Genomic DNA, 14,291 nt, shown 5'->3' with positions numbered 1-14,291 from the left:
GAAAGTAATCACAGAATCTTTGTATCAGGGTTGTTACTAAGATTGTCCATTGATAGATGGAACATAATTTAGAACAATGCCAGGGAAATAGAAAGTACTCTTAAGTATCACCATCATGGATGCTAGATCATAACTTAAGCTCTTTAAATGGCAGAGATGGAAAAATGTTTGTGGTATGGTAGAATCAGAATGCTCTAAAGAGTGAGATGTTTCTTCCTGCCTCTGTGTGTGTGTGTGTGTGTGTGTGTGTGTGTGTGTGTGTGTGTGTGTGTGTGTGTGTGTGTGTGTGCATATGTATGTATATATGTGCCAGTTCTGGGCTTAAATTGAGGGCATAGGAGAAAAAAGACATTTTTGCTCAAGACGTTAACTCTATGAGCTTCAGCTCAACTTTTGGCTTTCTAGTGCTTGCTTAGAGGTAAGAATCTCGTGGGTTTTGCTACTTGTAATGGCTTGGTCCTTAATCCGAGTATCTGAATTTTACAAGTAGTTAGGATTATAGATGTCAGCAACCAGAGCACCACCCATTTTTTCCTCTTTTGTATAGACCTTGATACTTCTCTTTAAGGATCTTAGACAAATAATCACATGAAAGAAAAAAAAACATTTAAATACATATCTTAAGGTTTATTTCCCTAACATCAACTTATCTGACCTTTTCTGCTTGACTCAGACATATACTAGATATTGCAAATAAGGGAAACCATGGGACTTATGTTTCTTTGGCCCTGGATTATTTCACTTAATATAATTTTTTCCAAGCCTTTCCATTTACTAACAAATGGGGCAATGTCACCTCCCCGACAATATAATCCCTGCTTTCACTCTATTTGATGTCGGTATAATTTGTGGAAGGGAAGGGGAAAAACAAATAATTTAAATAGGGATACAGGTGGACCCACTGCTACAATGAGATGCACAAGTCGTTATGTCAAAAATGATGGGGGGGATTGTGTGGGAGGGAGGGGAGGGAGGATGGGAAGGGATGGGTAGGGGAAACAAAGGAGGAGGCTACAATGCTTGATAAGAAATGCACTCATTATCTTGCCCATGTAATTGTAACCCCTCTGTACTGTATTTTCACAATAAAAAAATAGAAAAAGAAAAAAAAAGGAACCTTAGACAAGTGTTTAAAATCTTCCAAAGTTATTTTTATCATCTGCAAAACAATGTTAGACATACTCATATACATTATAAACATAGATATACATGTATACACATACATTTATAAATGCAAGAACCAGTGTATCTGAATCTTAAAATTTGTCATAATAGCATTCTAGTATAAAATTATTACACAAAGCCTATTTACTCCATTCACTACCAACAGCATCTATAGCCTGTTGCATTATTCTTTAGAAAAATAATTACTTTAAGTATGCATTGCAACCATTAGTAGTGCAACTTAATTGTCAGTTTCATTAATTCAAAATTTAGCTCATTCATGAATAAAATATTCTCAGGGAAAATGTCAATATACACATGTATATGAAAGTAATACAATGAAATCTAGAATTGCCATTCTACTATAATAAGCCAACCTTGTTAAACTGATATGCTTCTTCTCATGAATAACAACTAGATATTTTCACTTAGGCTGGAGGGTCATATTCAACTTGACAAATTGCTTTGAGAAAATTCCCCTATCAAAGATATCATGTAAAAATCTTCTTTTTGGAAAGTGGATTAACATGGTATAAATGGCTTTCTTCTCCAGTGTGTGTGATGAGGCTATCAATTTACATTCAGTTTTGAACGAAAGATTGTAGAGGATCTATTTTCTATGTAGTGAATGGTATAGAAATATACATATTAAGTTATGATGCCATCTAGAATACTATATGAATGTGCCTAAAATAGTAATGAGATTTTTGTTACCTCTTTCTATTCTAATGGAATAAAGAATATTGTTACTAGATATTCAGAAATACCACTACACATTGTATTCTAATTTCAACTACTCAATGAATATGTAAAGTTGTATCATTTATCTTGTTGTTGAAAGCATAGTGGACTAAGGCAGTGATTTTTGGATCATTGGTCTGGCTTTAAAAAATCATGTTCTGGAGAGAAATTGAGATAACTATCCATTTAGGTACATGGGTTATTTCCTGTTATTGACTTATTGTTATGGTAACAATAGAGTATAGAAACAGTTGATTCTATCAAACAGTTGTCAAGTCAGTAATTTTCATATGTCACTACTCTTAAGAAAACTATACTTTTTTCTCCTCTCTGTCTCTCTCTTGTGTCTCAATACTGGGGGTTGGACTCAGGAAGTGACATTGTCCTTGAGTTTTTTTTGGTAGTTAACTGCAGATAAGAGTCTCATAAATTTTCTTGCCTCGGCTGTTTTCAAACAGTGATCCTAAAATCATAGACTCCTGAATAGCTACAATTGCATATGCGGGTCACCAGCACTCAGCATCTTCAGTATAGTAATAATTATTATAATACAGTTATAATAATTGTAACACATATATAATATGATATAATATAGCATATGATATATAATAAAAATTATAATATAGTATAACTATATTATAATATATAATATAATGTATATTATATATTGCATATTATATAATATAACATTACATATTGTGTATAATATATAACACATTATATATAACTATACATCATATAATATAATGTATAACATATGATATCTATTATATATCATACACTATATACAATAGCTAATATTAACATATACTGTTATAGTATATATTATAATATATTATATTAGAGTATATGCAATATACAATATTATATACAAACATAATATCTTACATACATCATATTATCATTACATAATATATACATTATATAATGTATATAATATACACCATATAAAATGTTAATATAATATTTTTTATATGTCATTATTATTATGAATGAATTCTTACTAAAAATTGTTAGTGCTGCTATTTGGCCTTGAAGTCAGGGCCTTGTACTTTTGCTGGGCTTTTTAGCTTAATATTAGTACTTTATCATTATCATTTGATCCACTGGGGCTGGCTGCAAACTGAGAACTCCGGGATTCTCAGATCTCAGCCTCCTAGTATCTAAACCTACAGTGATTTGCCAGTAGCATCTAGTTTTTTTATTTTTTTTCCTTTCTCATTTCATATTCAGACAATAAAAAGGTTTTCTATAAACTTCTATGTCTTTCGTCTCTTGGACCTTTAGTCATGCCTTGTGCAACAATTAACTCTGCAGTAATGATTCCATTTTCTTTTATTGTTTCATAGAAAATTATGAAGTAGTCCTATAAATTCCCCCAGTCACACATATGTACATGTTTTATGAAATTAAATCATAACAATTACTCATCATTGTAAATTATTTTAGGAAAATGTTTGCCGAAACTAACGACATAATTTTAGCATTATCCAACAAAAATGTCCCCTCCTAATTCAAATAGAAAGGAAAGAAAACCTGGTCATATTAATTTTCTGATTAAATGCACTACTTTTTCTATATATCCTTTTGGAAGAGTTATACATTTGATATTTAGCTAGATACCTTGTACAGTCCTATGGACAGAAAAATAATGGGTTATGTTAAATGTTTCTCATAGTAATTACCACTCATGAAGAGATTATGGGTAAAAAGAAGGATATGGGGTACCATTTGTTGCTAAACTACAGCAACATAACACTTTTCAGATTTGGGTTAGAGAAAATAAAAAATGAAGCCACTGGAACTTATAGAAATTGTTAGGATTATGGCAGCCACTAGCAAAGACTGAAAATCAGAAGAAACATTTATAGGATTTATGACGAGCTGTTTATTGCAATAATTTAGAAGGTCTAGGCTTGCACATAAATTCTTGGGTGCTTCTTAAAGTATGATGAACCACGTAACATATTGTTTCTCTTTTATCCAAGAGTTAGATGTAAAGTCATAGAATGCTGATACCAGTGAGGGATTTCAATGCACACTTCCACTCAAACAATAAGTATATAGAATAATCACTGTGCATTGGATGATACATATATATATATGTATATATATATATATATCAGTTTTTCCCAAAGGGAAAACAAAATAGAATGCATACAAATTTAAATATTGGAATGTAGGACATATTATATTTTTTATGAATTTTTTATGTGGATAAATCTAGGACCTAACCAGTTTTATGAAAGTCATATCTTTTATAAGTTATTTAATTATTTTCAAAAATTATTTGTTTATAGAATACATCAACCATATCGATGAGTGAGGAAAAATATATTTGTTATAAAAGTATGTTACCTTATTTGTTATAACATTATTCATAATATTTTTATTATAAAACATTATGGAAAAACTATATTAAAAAAATATAAATAGATTTATAACATTGATATTGAATCCTAGACACTATAGAAAGATTAATTAATAATGGGCATGTATACATATACTATGATGATAGACAATTGCTCATTTCATAGGCTTTATTATATTCTAAAAGTCTTAATTTTTTAGTAAATGAAGACATACTTTTAACACATTCATTTGAAATAACTTCAAAACCACTAAGAGCAGGATTTTTTTTTCAACTCTATGAGATTAGTAATAGATGCTTCAGATGCTTTATTAAATAAGTTATGGTAATTATTTTATTGCATGGTTATTGTAGTATTGCAGTTTTTCTACTAAAACTATGTATTATGATGAATTACATATAAAAATACCAGTTAATTTTAATAGATATGTGCAGTAAGTTGTGACTTCTCATAATCAAGGATGGAGAACACTTACAAACTTGTTCGGTGCCCTTTTAATCCAGTAGAAATTAGTACCTCTTTCAAAAGACCCCTAGGAAACAATTCATTAAATAATAGTAAACACAAGTTTTGACTTATAATCAGTGCTATATTGTATCCATAGTTTTTCAAGACAGAGTTATGACTCATATTTATAAATGTTCCTCTTAATATTGTCACAACGATTCTAGCATATGGTTTTGAATTTCTGTTTGTGTGTGTGTGTGTATGCATGCATGTGTGTTTGTACATGTGTGGACTGTGTGTGTTAGTCCTGGGTATGTACTTAGGTCCTCATTATCTCCTTTCACTATTTTTGCTGGAAGTTGGACCTCTACTACTTGTGCCACAGCTACATTTAGAGAATTTTACTTATTAATTGGAGATAAGGTTTTCCTGGTATTTGTCTGACTAGACTGGCTTCAGATATCAGGCCCTTGAGTAGCTAGGATAAGAGGAGTGAGCCACTGCTGCCTGGCTAGGAGGTTGTGTTTGTTTGTTTTTTTTGTTGGTTTCTAGGAATTTTTGAATTTCCCTCTTTATTTAATATTGACAAAATCATCTTTTATCTGATTGTGTTTAGTTCTTTGATGTCGTCTCCTGCAATTCTCTCAGCTGACAGAATAAGGAGTTATATTGCTGCATACTAAGGAGTATCTATGAACTTATATATCCATTCTGTATTTGCATTAAGCTAAGCATGAGATTATAACATCTCTGATACCAATCCTCTAGTCTTATATTTCTAGGCATCGCACCTTGTCTGAAAGTTTATATTCAAAAAATGAGAAACAGTTCCCTCTATTCCATTGTTCATTTCCACTTATTCCACATACTGCTATCAGAATGGCTGACCAGAAACTTACTGTATTGATCACTATCAGCTTTATAGTGGCTCTTCAGTTTCCATGTTAATTAACACTGTGCCTATTTTCTTTGTTTTTTTTTTCTTTTTTTGTTTTTTTGGTCTGTTGTGGAGGCTGAACTCTGGGCTTGGGCGTTGTCCCTCAGTTCTTCAGCTCAAGTATAGTGCCCTACTACTTGAGCTCAGCGCCACTTCCAGCTTTTTTCTGCTTATGCAGTGCTGAGGAATCGAACCCTGGGCCTCCTGCATGAGAGGCAAGCACTCTACCACTTAACCAACTTCCCAGTACCCCTATTTTCAATGTTTTTATAAATATGCTAATTCCATACACTTAGCACGTAAATGTTTTACAAGTATTTACTCCCAGTATTTGCCTTAACTTTTCAAATTCTTTAAATTTTATTTTATTGTAAAGATGATGTACAGAGAGGTTACAGTTACATAAGTAAGTCAATGAGTATATTTCTTGTCGAGCATTGTTGCCCCTTCCCTTGTTGTTCTCCCACTATCCATTCCCTCCCCAACCCCTCTCACTCCTCCCCCCACTGAAGTTGTAAATTTCGTTTCCAATATACTGTCTTGTGGGTATCATTGTTGCAATGGGTCATCCTGTTTCCTTGTTTGGGAAGCAATTTTTACACTTATTATTATTTTCAGCTTCAAATATTATGACCTTTTTGTTATATGTATTATTTTGACTAAAACGAAAAAATAAATATGTAAGAATACTTTCTTAAATGTAGTCTGAAGTAGGGATGCTGAGTCTAACCAACACCATCTTAGCCATAGGTAGATGATAGGGTATTAGGTTTGACTGACACCATCTTGTCTTCACGGTGGAGGCAGGGAATTCCCACCTACCAGTTGATGGGTGTGCCTGAATTCCCAGAGGCAGGGGAAGGGATTTGGACAATAGGTTGCTGGACCTGCCAATCTTGGGTCATGAACTCTCAAGCTCCTTGTGACCCCTGCCCCTTGACCTGATCCTATTTAGGCCTGGACCAGAAATCAAATCTGACCTTCTATCCATGTTATCAATAAAGTTTGATTGAAACATAGTCACGTTCATTCACTTATGTGTGGACTATGACAGTTTCCTCACTGCAATGGCAGAGGTTAGTAGTTTTAACAGAGATGGCATGGTGCACAATATAAAACAAATGTTTTATATTTGACAACACACAGACAAGCCTTGTTTATGTCTGATACAGCTGAAGCAAGGTTAGCCATGAGTAGACAGATAATTATAGAGGCTAGGTGATAGAGACATAGGAACTAATTACAGTAAATTTTCCTTTCTATGTGTTTTAAATACTATAATAATAATAATAGCTCTAAGGCTTTAAAAAAATTCTGATAACATTAGTAAAAGCCTTGGCTTGACCTGGACTTTTCATTATGGATGGTACCATGGATCTGATCTAAGGAACATCCTTCACAATGCTGCCGCTGAGGAAGTTCACAAAGCCTGTTTGAATACAGTTTAGCAAGGTGTGGGCCTGCCTTTGGGGGATCACCGCACCTACAGCCAGCAGCCTGCATTTCCACTGCTTGCTTCCTCACCATGTGTTAACAAGCTGAGTACATCCAGAAAGAAGCTTGTCTTGCCTGGCATAGAAACATAATCTTTCTTCAAGGGACATCTCTATTCTTTTAAAGAATAAATTGATCCTCTACTGTGCTAAAGGAATGGTTCTTGAGAGATCTTTAAATGTATAGAAAGTCTCTGAAATGCTATAGATCATACAGATGTATGCATATCCGCAATTACAGACATATAGACATATACTACAAATATATGTATGTATATCTATCCATCTAATACTAAAGCACAAAATACCCTCACTATTCAGCCACATACCTAATGTAATGTTTCCTATATAAGCTGTTATGTTTTTGTTTTTCCCCTTTTGTTGCTGTACTTTTTTTTTGTACTTTTTGTTTTGTATGTAAGTTTATCTGTTTGGCGAAGGGCAGGGGGAAGCACAGAACTAGTGAGACAAAGGGTGAATTAATTCAGTAGTGATACTAGACACTGCACTGAAAATGAACTATACAATTTGGGAGGGGGAGAGGGAAGAAAATAAGGGGAAAAGCGACACTGTTGAAAAGAAATGTTCTGATTACCTGACCTATGTAACTGTAACCCCCCTGTACATCACCTTTACAATAAAAATAAGAAAGAAGTAAAAAAAAAAAAGAATACTTTCTTAAATATTTTAGTATATATTATTTTCTTATGTTTTTTTCTATACCTTTCATGTGAATTATTTCAATAAAGTGCAAACTATAAGGTTTTTTGATGGAAGAAATATAAGAAAATTTATAAAGAAAAAAAAATCTGAGACCATTCATTTCTTTTGTAAATCAGAAGGTAAGACTACCTCTTGAATTTTTATATGCTTACTATAGGCACATTCAAAGTATATACTAATATTAATTTTAAAATGCTTAAAATGTAAGTGTGTATTAATTTTCCTAATTGGGTGAATAAAATAAACTACTAATTTTAACTGGTATTCAACGAGTTTGAAATACTAATTTTTAACTAGTTTTACATATTAATACTAATTCACTTTATTGAATCAATTGCATTTGTCGGTGACAATTTCATTTAGAACTACTTATGATGTCAAGTGAGTAATCATACTATTAATTTTGGCATGAATGGTCTCAGAAAATAAATAAATATTTTAAAATTACACACCAAAAGATTTCTTTAACACTGCATAACTGTGTTGCACCTTAACATGTTCATTTTGTCGTTTTTCTTCCTGAGTTGTAAGCATTTATGTAGGAATCCTCAGTATCTTAGTACCTTTAAAATAAGTTCCTAGAACAATCTGCAAGGAATACTGTACCTCACTTTGACTATGTCAGACACCTCTGCGGGTTCCTTCTGCTAGCATATTGACACACCTTTTATTCTAGAACTGTTCATGTTATAAATTTCCACTGTGTTTATGATTAAGTTGCACGAGCAAGAGAGGTGAGAGACTTCGAGTAAGTCGAGACTTCGACTCGAGACTTCGAGTACAGTGCTTGACAAGCCTGGAAAAGCTCTGAAGTCTCACAGTCTTGTAACCTTGAGCAGTACTTCTGACGTCACAAATGCTCCCCAGGAGTCTATAAGACAGGGGGTGAGTGGCTATCCCATGCACGAATTGCAGGAAGCAATTGAAGGCTATCCTGAATCCAACACTGGAGAGCTAACAGGCTTCCAGAGTGATTTTTCATTATGCTTCAATGTTATACATTTCAATTATTCTTGATCCCTAATACCAACTTCTTCACCCTGTTAAACACACATTTAATAACTGTCTTTTCCTTCTTAACAAGCAATAGAGAAAAAAGAGGTAAAATATTTTCTCAGAAGCCACAGAAGCTAAGAGGAATGCTAGAGGACTTAGAAAGTGTATTTAGGGAAGTAATTTAAATCAATCGCAAGCTCATAGTTATATTCAATAGGTGACATTGCTTATGTGAAAATTAGAAGGTGATTTTATCTGGTGGGAATTGACAAATATATATCCAATATTAATCATCCTTTACAAGCATTCTTAGAGAAATCCACAAAGATGGGCTAAAATAAACATTTAAATCATTACTAAAATTGTCATTTATTTCCAGGTTTCTTGCCTTTATTATTTTAATTGTAAGGTAATATCTAATGTATGGGAATTGTGCAATGTTGTTGTTCATATCATATCCAAAAAGTGTTCTCTAACAATTATATCTTAGCAATGTTTATGCAATCACATGAATTCACTTGGGGAGTTTTAAGTAAGGCTAGTTGATTCCTAAACTTCACATTGCCTAAATCAAAAATGGGGACTAATTTTATTGGAGTAGGTCTCATTATTATTGTAAATTAATATATTATCATTAAAATTATTACACTACTGTTAGAAGTTAATGTAAAATATTACTTGAAAGCTAGTCTCCTAAAAAATTGTGTATTGACAGGCTATTGCTATTTTACCTAGTTAGATAATAGCAATGTTACATATTGGCTAATTCATCTTTTTTATTTCAAAAAATAAACTCTAACTTAAAAGTAAAATGATGACTTTAGTTAATATTTCTTAGTATGAGAGATACTCTGTATGTGCTGAATTTAGAACTTTGATATTTGTTCATAAGCTTTCTTGTAACACTTTAATTTATACTTATCAGCATAGTGAAACAAAATTGACATTTACATATAATATTTCTAGCCATGAAAGTTAATTAAGCATAACTTGTACCAGTATTGCCTGTTTCTGCCATGTTTTTTGTGTTATACTATCCAATTTAAACTCTTAATCCCAAAATAATAAACTATTTATTGGTAGTTAGAAAAAAACACTTTAATTTATGCTAATTACAATGACTAGAATCCAAGAGGTAGCAGCAGGAAACTAACTCATATTTGTAGGAAAGTATCCATTCTAGAATGAAGAATGATAGTACAACTGAATAAATTGACCCAAGAGAATCAATTTAAGCCATAATAGGAAATGCTAAAAGTAAAATTACAGAGCTGTAAATGAAACATCATAAACTGTACTGTTAATACCCCAAAACAACAGATACAGAAATGACAAGAGAAGAAGAAAACAATCAATATTTTGAAGTCATTAATAATACCTAAATTTAAGAATAATCTTGTTGGAAAAAGATTTATATTCCAGTAGATTTCATTTTTTTAATTATATCTAGGGTCACAAGGATAAACAGATATAGCTATTAATAAGGCCTAAAAGATGGGGTCCTGTCTATGTGTATCACTTTTCTCATTTCAGGACCTACTCAGGTCCTAACCCTCTCTGCTCCACCAAACTTGGCCTCCCTACTACATATGCTTTTGACATATTACACATGAATTTACCTAATTTGTGGCAAGCTTTTGTTTGTTCTTGCCTCTCAGATTTCTAGCTTCCAAAACAGGTATTTGATTTACTCCTTTCACTTTTTAATTTTTTTTAAGTAAACACTCACTTGCTGGTGTTATTGATTGATTGCTTGCTTGATGGATGGATAGATGAATGGATAGATGGATGGATGACTATCCATGGGCTTGAACTCAGGACCTCACTCTCTCCCTTGTGACCCTTCCCCACACACACACATTCAAGACTGGTTCCCTACCACTTGAGCCCTGGATCCACTTCTGACTTCTTGGTGGTTAATTGGAAATGAGGCTTCAAACCTTGATCCTCAGAGCTCAGTCTCCTGAGTAGCTAGGGTTATAAGCATGAACCACCACCACCCAGGTCATATTGACATTATTTGTGTGTTTGTTTTCCCCAAGCACACATAAGGAATAAAGTAAAATATTACACAACCGTTTAATTTGCTACTCACTAGGGCAAAATTAGAACTCTTTCCTCCAGAAGACTTATCACAAACTGCTACGTATTTATATCTAGGATTGGAAGAACTTGTCCTGGTGAGATTTCACTGAAAACTGCATTACTATTTTCTCATTCACATAATTACTGCTGCCATCTTGGTAAGCTTGCCGAATGTGCACATGTGCACATGAAAGTGGATTCTTATCATTTGTTTGAACTATATTCTGTACATTTACCATGGACTCCAAATTGCTTAATACTAATGATTACTTCACAGAACAGAACTTGAGTTTGTGAATGTACTTATCAATTAGATTAATTAATTAATTAATCAATTATTAATTCCCAATTAATTAATAATTCTCAATAGTTCAAACTGACAGTTTCTTTAGTCTGTTTTCACAAACGCAAGATTAAGAAATGTTAGGAGAGGAGTTCCGGGAAGATGGCAGAGGAGAAGCTGGAATCTGAACAAGCTCTCGCATAGAAAGGAGTTTTAGAGTTCCAGTGAACAGTCCTAAGCCAGAGAATCACACCAAGTGTGTCATCACAGGACAGAGAGTTAGACAAGAGAGGGGAAGCCAAGGAAACGCAGCAGCTGCCGCTCCGGCGGCGGGGCCGCGGCGGCGGCGGCGACTACCGCCGCGGAGACATACCTGAGACACAGAGAGTCGGGGACGAAGGAGCCAGACGCAGCGGACAAGCGGATTCTACTCAACACCAACAAGAACCGACAAGGAGCGAACATCTTCATCCTGCTGTTTGCAGACCAGAGACGACCCAGGATCCAAGACTCGGCGTGAGTACAAGCCCGAGATCCTGACTCCTCAGGGAGCAGAGGAGGGAAGGCCACCCCTCCCCCCCCAGCACCGGTGATCTCCATCTTGGATAGCGACAAAGTTCGGAGGAGCTGCTAGCTCCAGCTCAGGCCTTGGAATAAAATGAGTCATTTAGCAGGTCACAAGAACTTAACGGCGAAGTGACCTGCCAGACTCAGCTCCATCCAGGGAAAAGCCACCCAGCTCAGGCGCCAGCCATCGGAGTGCCTTACTTCACTGGGTAACCAGAGCCAGAGGCTGCCCCTCCCTCTAGCAGCCTCGACAATCAATTGAAAAACAGAAACCCTGAGAATGGCTCCAGGCTGGGCGCTGTGAGCTTTATCACAAAATAGCCCCAGGGAAAAGCTACTGTTTATTGAAAGGCCTCAACTCTACCCAGAACCTAGCCTCATCACCACATCCCCCTCTTTTGTGACTCTCAAAGCAGACCACCCTCCCAGAAAACTAACCTGGGAGGGGGATCTCAAAATCTTGGGTAAAGCAGAGCATTTTTCTGCCTCTTCCAACCAACCGACTTAAGTAACCAATCAAGCCACAGGACCTCAAGCTGACCAGAGACTCCAACAAGACACTGGTTGCAGACAAAAGGGAGATACAGGATTCTTCCCACTCCTCCCACCCCCAAAAAAAAAAACAAAAGACTTTTTTTTCTTTTTTTTTTTTTTCTTTTTCTTTTTTTTTTCTTTTTTTCTTCTTCTTCTTCTTTTCTTTTTTTTTGCTTGTTTTTTGTTTTTTGTTACCTTATATATATATATATATATATAAATTTTTTCCCTTCTAAAACTTTTATTAATCTTTAATTTTTGCCTCTTCTGAAAAAATAATTGTTTTTCAGTAACCTTTTTTTTTCTCATCTTATAATTTTTATTTTAGGAATACGTGAATAAGAGTTTTCCTTTCTTTTCTTGTCTTCTTTCTCTTTTTCTTTCTTTCTTAATTATCTTTTTGTTTTTTATCTAGCTCTACTGAACTTCTGATCTTTTCTTCTCCCGTTCCCATCCTTAAAGCTTTTCACATCTCCTCTATGTCCCTCCCCTTCTCTGAACATATTCATATTCCACTCTAAATAGACGGTCTTTTAACCTCTATAATAACATTAATTTTTACGTTTCTATTCTTTTTCTGGTCTCTCTTTATTCCCCTTTCGGTCTCTTCTTTTTCTCTCTCTCTCTACTTGCATCCTACCCAACTCATTGCCGGCACTGTGATTAGGACATAGTTAACTCTCCCTGTGCCTCCCCACACCAATCTACTCCTATTTCTTACCCACATCTCTCCCTAATCCTAATAATTTCTGGTTTTCCAAATTCTTTTCTGCGGTTCGAAGTCCTTTAACATATAGTCGTTTGATGTTGAATAGATGTATCTGTTGAACTAGATTGTATCTGTAGACTATTGACTGTACAAATGCAAACTTTGGTTGATGGTTGCCTTAAGATAGTGTTCTAGCACAAAACTGGTGCAATCTTTATCTCAAATGGGCCGAGTAAGCCGGAAAAACACAAGAAAAATGGCAAATTCGGGTATCTCAATTCCCAACCTTGATAATCAGGGATTAGAACAGATAAAGAATAATCCAGAGGAGAGTTCCCAAATAGCTCTACAAACACTAATAGCAAACATGATAAATGAGAAGTTTGACAATGTACAAAGGACTCTGTATGAGCGAGATAGGGAGAGAGAGGAGGCATCCCAGAAGTTTATACAGGAATATCATAAGCGTGAGGAAGCTACTCAAAAACTGATACAGGATTTGCGTGAACAACTTGAGAATACTCAAAGAGAAAGGGAGGAATGGCGTGAGCAGGCAGAGAACACTCAAAGAGAACTGCAGGAATCCCACAGAAGGGAGGAAACTAATAAAAGAGTAATTCAGGAATTAAGAGACCAGGTAGAGAATACACAAAGATCACTAAAGACATTCATGGAATCCATTAACAAAGAGCTGAAGGAAGTCAGGGAGACCACAAAGGGAATGCTGAATGGAACCCAACAGAAGGAATGGGAGTCCAAAGAAACCATAACCAATCAAATAAGTGATTTGAGAACAAACACTGAACACCAAATTAAGGAAGTAAAGAAAATCATACAAGACCTAAAACAGAGCTTCAACAAAGAACTTGAAACCATCAAAGGTGACCAATTAGAAGGAAAAGAGATAAAAAACAAAGTAGAGAGTCTTGACAGCAAGTTAGACCATGCAGAAGATCGAATCTCAGGGATTGAAGACAGCCTAGATATTATAGAGAAAGAACATACAACCATCCAAGACAAGTCCAAGAAATATGATAGGTCTATCCAACACCTGGAAGACACCATCAGAAGGCCCAATCTAAGGATAATAGGTGTAGAGGAGCACCTAGAAACAGAAGTTAATGGTCTAGGAAATTTGTTTAACAGGATCCTAGCAGAGAACTTCCCAAACATACAAAAAGATAGGCCTATTCAGATACAAGACGCTTTTAGAACCCCAAATAGACCAGACCAGAATAGG

The sequence above is a fragment of the Dipodomys merriami genome, unplaced genomic scaffold (assembly GCF_024711535.1).
Source record: "Dipodomys merriami isolate MVZ:Mamm:240054 unplaced genomic scaffold, mDipMer1.0.p SCAF_211, whole genome shotgun sequence".
NCBI lineage: Eukaryota > Metazoa > Chordata > Mammalia > Rodentia > Heteromyidae > Dipodomys > Dipodomys merriami.
This window is presented reverse-complemented; position numbering follows the sequence as displayed.